Raw genomic sequence first — 6,000 nt, 5'->3', positions numbered from 1 at the left:
CATTCCGGAACCTTGGTGCATTCCGGAACTCTGAACATTCCGGAACCTTGGTGCATTCCGGAATTCCGAACATTACGGAACCTTGGTGCATTCCGGAATTCCGAACATTCCGGAAACTTGGTGCATTCCGGAATTCCGAACATTCCGGAACCTTGGTGCATTCCGGAATTCCGAACATTCCGGAACTCTGAACATTCCGGAATTCCAAACATTCCGGAACCTTGGTGCATTCCGGAACTCTGAACATTCCGGAATTCCGAACATTCCGGAACCTTGGTGCATTCCGGAACTCTGAACATTCCGGAACCTTGGTGCATTCCGGAATTCCGAACATTACGGAACCTTGGTGCATTCCGGAATTCCGAACATTCCGGAAACTTGGTGCATTCCGGAATTCCGAACATTCCGGAACCTTGGTGCATTCCGGAATTCCGAACATTCCGGAACTCTGAACATTCCGGAATTCCAAACATTCCGGAACCTTGGTGCATTCCGGAACTCTGAACATTCCGGAATTCTGAACATTCCGGAACCTTGGTGCATTCCGGAATTCCGAACATTCCGGAACCTTGGTGCATTCCGGAATTCCGAACATTCCGGAACCTTGGTGCATTCCGGAATTCCGAACATTCCGGAACCTTGGTGCATTCCGGAATTCCGAACATTCCGGAACCTTGGTGCATTCCGGAACTCTGAACATTCCGGAACTCTGAACATTCCGGAACTCTGAACATTCCGGAATTCCGAACATTCCGGAACCTTGGTGCATTCCGGAATTCCGAACATTCCGGAACCTTGGTGCATTCCGGAACTCTGAACATTCCGGAATTCCGAACATTCCGGAACCTTGGTGCATTCCGGAACTCCGAACATTCCGGAACCTTTGCGCATTCCGGAACCTTGGTGCATTCCGGAACCTTGGTGCATTCCGGAACTCTGAACATTCCGGAATTCCGAACATTCCGGAACCTTGGTGCAATCCGGAATTCCGAACATTCCGGAACCTTGGTGCATTCCGGAATTCCGAACATTACGGAACCTTGGTGCATTCCGGAATTCCGAACATTCCGGAACCTTGGTGCATTCCGGAATTCCGAACATTCCGGAACCTTGGTGCATTCCGGAACTCTGAACATTCCGGAATTCTGAACATTCCGGAACCTTGGTGCATTCCGGAATTCCGAACATTCCGGAACCTTGGTGCATTCCGGAACTCTGAACATTCCGGAATTCCGAACATTCCGGAACCTTGGTGCATTCCGGAATTCCGAACATTCCGGAAACTTGGTGCATTCCGGAACTCTGAACATTCCGGAATTCCGAACATTCCGGAACCTTGGTGCATTCCGGAATTCCGAACATTCCGGAACCTTGGTGCATTCCGGAATTCCGAACATTCCGGAACCTTGGTGCATTCCGGAACTCCAAACATTCCGGAACCTTGGTGCATTCCGGAATTCCGAACATTCCGGAACCTTGGTGCATTCCGGAATTCCGAACATTCCGGAACCTTGGTGCATTCCGGAATTCCGAACATTCCGGAACCTTGGTGCATTCCGGAACTCTGAACATTCCGGAATTCCGAACATTCCGGAACCTTGGTGCATTCCGGAACTCTGAACATTCCGGAACCTTGGTACATTCCGGAATTCCGAACATTCCGGAACCTTGGTGCATTCCGGAACTCTGAATTCCGGAATTCCGAACATTCCGGAACCTTGGTGCATTCCGGAACTCTGAACATTCCGGAACTCTGAACATTCCGGAATTCTGAACAGTCCGGAACTCTGAACATTCCGGAACCTTGGTGCATTCCGGAATTCCGAACATTCCGGAACCTTGGTGCATTCCGGAATTCCGAACATTCCGGAACCTTGGTGCATTCCGGAATTCCGAACATTCCGGAACCTTGGTGCATTCCGGAATTCCGAACATTCCGGAACCTTGGTGCATTCCGGAACTCTGAACATTCCGGAACTCTGAACATTCCGGAACTCTGAACATTCCGGAATTCCGAACATTCCGGAACCTTTGTGCATTCCGGAACTCCGAACATTCCGGAACCTTGGTGCATTCCGGAACTCCGAACATTCCGGAACCTTGGTGCATTCCGGAATTCCGAACATTCCGGAACCTTGGTGCATTCCGGAACCTTGGTACATTCCGGAACCTTGGTACATTCCGGAATTCCGAACATTCCGGAACCTTGGTGCATTCCGGAACGCTGAACATTCCGGAATTCTGAACATTCCGGAACCTTGGTGCATTCCGGAATTCCGAACATTCCGGAACCTTGGTGCATTCCGGAACTCTGAACATTCCGGAATTCCGAACATTCTGGAACCTTGGTGCATTCCGGAATTCCGAACATTCCGGAACCTTGGTGCATTCCGGAACTCTGAACATTCCGGAACTCTGAACATTCCGGAACCTTGGTGCATTCCGGAACTCTGAACATTCCGGAATTCCGAACATTCCGGAACCTTGGTGCATTCCGGAACTCTGAACATTCCGGAACTCCGAACATTCCGGAACCTTGGTGCATTCCGGAATTCCGAACATTCCGGAACCTTGGTGCATTCCGGAACTCTGAACATTCCGGAACTCCGAACATTCCGGAACCTTGGTGCATTCCGGAACTCTGAACATTCCGGAATTCCGAACATTCCGGAACCTTGGTGCATTCCGGAACTCTGAACATTCCGGAACTCTGAACATTCCGGAACCTTGGTGCATTCCGGAATTCCGAACATTCCGGAACCTTGGTGCATTCCGGAACTCTGAACATTCCGGAACTCTGAACATTCCGGAACCTTGGTGCATTCCGGAACTCTGAACATTCCGGAATTCCGAACATTCCGGAACCTTGGTGCATTCCGGAATTCCGAACATTCCGGAACCTTGGTGCATTCCGGAACCTTGGTGCATTCCGGAATTCCGAACATTCCGGAACCTTGGTGCATTCCGGAATTCCGAACATTCCGGAACCTTGGTGCATTCCGGAACCTTGGTGCATTCCGGAATTCCGAACATTCCGGAACCTTGGTACATTCCGGAATTCCGAACATTCCGGAACCTTGGTGCATTCCGGAACTCTGAACATTCCGGAATTCCGAACATTCCGGAACCTTGGTGCATTCCGGAACTCTGAACATTCCGGAACTCTGAACATTCCGGAACCTTGGTGCATTCCGGAACTCTGAACATTCCGGAATTCCGAACATTCCGGAACCTTGGTGCATTCCGGAATTCCGAACATTCCGGAACCTTGGTGCATTCCGGAACCTTGGTGCATTCCGGAATTCCGAACATTCCGGAACCTTGGTGCATTCCGGAATTCCGAACATTCCGGAACCTTGGTGCATTCCGGAACTCTGAACATTCCGGAACTCCGAACATTCCGGAACCTTGGTGCATTCCGGAACTCTGAACATTCCGGAACTCTGAACATTCCGGAACCTTGGTGCATTCCGGAACTCCGAACATTCCGGAACCTTGGTGCATTCCGGAACTCCGAACATTCCGGAACCTTGGTGCATTCCGGAATTCCGAACATTCCGGAACCTTGGTGCATTCCGGAATTCCGAACATTCCGGAACCTTGGTGCATTCCGGAACTCTGAACATTCCGGAACTCTGAACATTCCGGAATTCCGAACATTTCGGAACTCTGAACATTCCGGAACCTTGGTGCATTCCGGAATTCCGAACATTCCGGAACCTTGGTGCATTCCGGAATTCCGAACATTCCGGAACCTTGGTGCATTCCGGAACTCTGAACATTCCGGAACTCTGAACATTCCGGAACTCTGAACATTCCGGAACTCTGAACATTCCGGAATTCCGAACATTCCGGAACCTTGGTGCATTCCGGAACTCTGAACATTCCGGAATTCCGAACATTCTGGAACCTTGGTGCATTCCGGAATTCCGAACATTCCGGAACCTTGGTGCATTCCGGAACTCTGAACATTCCGGAACTCTGAACATTCCGGAACCTTGGTGCATTCCGGAACTCTGAACATTCCGGAATTCCGAACATTCCGGAACCTTGGTGCATTCCGGAACTCTGAACATTCCGGAACTCCGAACATTCCGGAACCTTGGTGCATTCCGGAACTCCGAACATTCCGGAACCTTGGTGCATTCCGGAATTCCGAACATTCCGGAACCTTGGTGCATTCCGGAATTCCGAACATTCCGGAACCTTGGTGCATTCCGGAATTCCGAACATTCCGGAACCTTGGTGCATTCCGGAACTCTGAACATTCCGGAATTCCGAACATTCCGGAACCTTGGTGCATTCCGGAACTCTGAACATTCCGGAACCTTGGTACATTCCGGAATTCCGAACATTCCGGAACCTTGGTGCATTCCGGAACTCTGAATTCCGGAATTCCGAACATTCCGGAACCTTGGTGCATTCCGGAACTCTGAAAATTCCGGAACTCTGAACATTCCGGAATTCCGAACATTCCGGAACTCTGAACATTCCGGAACCTTGGTGCATTCCGGAATTCCGAACATTCCGGAACCTTGGTGCATTCCGGAATTCCGAACATTCCGGAACCTTGGTGCATTCCGGAATTCCGAACATTCCGGAACCTTGGTGCATTCCGGAACTCTGAACATTCCGGAACTCTGAACATTCCGGAACTCTGAACATTCCGGAATTCCGAACATTCCGGAACCTTTGTGCATTCCGGAACTCCGAACATTCCGGAACCTTGGTGCATATCGGAACTCCGAACATTCCGGAACCTTGGTGCATTCCGGAACTCCGAACATTCCGGAACCTTGGTGCATTCCGGAACCTTGGTACATTCCGGAACCTTGGTACATTCCGGAATTCCGAACATTCCGGAACCTTGGTGCATTCCGGAACTCTGAACATTCCGGAATTCTGAACATTCCGGAACCTTGGTGCATTCCGGAATTCCGAACATTCCGGAACCTTGGTGCATTCCGGAACTCTGAACATTCCGGAATTCCGAACATTCTGGAACCTTGGTGCATTCCGGAATTCCGAACATTCCGGAACCTTGGTGCATTCCGGAACTCTGAACATTCCGGAACTCTGAACATTCCGGAACCTTGGTGCATTCCGGAACTCTGAACATTCCGGAATTCCGAACATTCCGGAACCTTGGTGCATTCCGGAACTCTGAACATTCCGGAACTCCGAACATTCCGGAACCTTGGTGCATTCCGGAATTCCGAACATTCCGGAACCTTGGTGCATTCCGGAACTCTGAACATTCCGGAACCTTGGTGCATTCCGGAACTCTGAACATTCCGGAACCTTGGTACATTCCGGAACTCTGAACATTCCGGAATTCCGAACATTCCGGAACCTTGGTGCATTCCGGAACTCTGAACATTCCGGAACCTTGGTGCATTCCGGAACTCTGAACATTCCGGAACCTTGGTGCATTCCGGAATTCCGAACATTCCGGAACCTTGGTGCATTCCGGAACTCTGAACATTCCGGAACCTTGGTGCATTCCGGAATTCCGAACATTACGGAACCTTGGTGCATTCCGGAATTCCGAACATTCCGGAAACTTGGTGCATTCCGGAATTCCGAACATTCCGGAACCTTGGTGCATTCCGGAATTCCGAACATTCCGGAACTCTGAACATTCCGGAATTCCAAACATTCCGGAACCTTGGTGCATTCCGGAACTCTGAACATTCCGGAATTCCGAACATTCCGGAACCTTGGTGCATTCCGGAACTCTGAACATTCCGGAACTCCGAACATTCCGGAACCTTGGTGCATTCCGGAATTCCGAACATTCCGGAACCTTGGTGCATTCCGGAACTCTGAACATTCCGGAACTCTGAACATTCCGGAACCTTGGTGCATTCCGGAACTCTGAACATTCCGGAACCTTGGTACATTCCGGAACTCTGAACATTCCGGAATTCCGAACATTCCGGAACCTTGGTGCATTCCGGAACTCTGAACATTCCGGAACCTTGGTGCATTCCGGAACTC

The sequence above is a fragment of the Rhamphochromis longiceps genome, linkage group LG13, assembly GCF_057381845.1.
Source record: "Rhamphochromis longiceps isolate RC_006_pf linkage group LG13, R_longiceps_female_GT1.1, whole genome shotgun sequence".
Lineage (NCBI taxonomy): Eukaryota > Metazoa > Chordata > Actinopteri > Cichliformes > Cichlidae > Rhamphochromis > Rhamphochromis longiceps.
The sequence above is the reverse complement of the archived record's forward strand: the minus strand, read 5'-3'. Positions refer to the sequence as shown.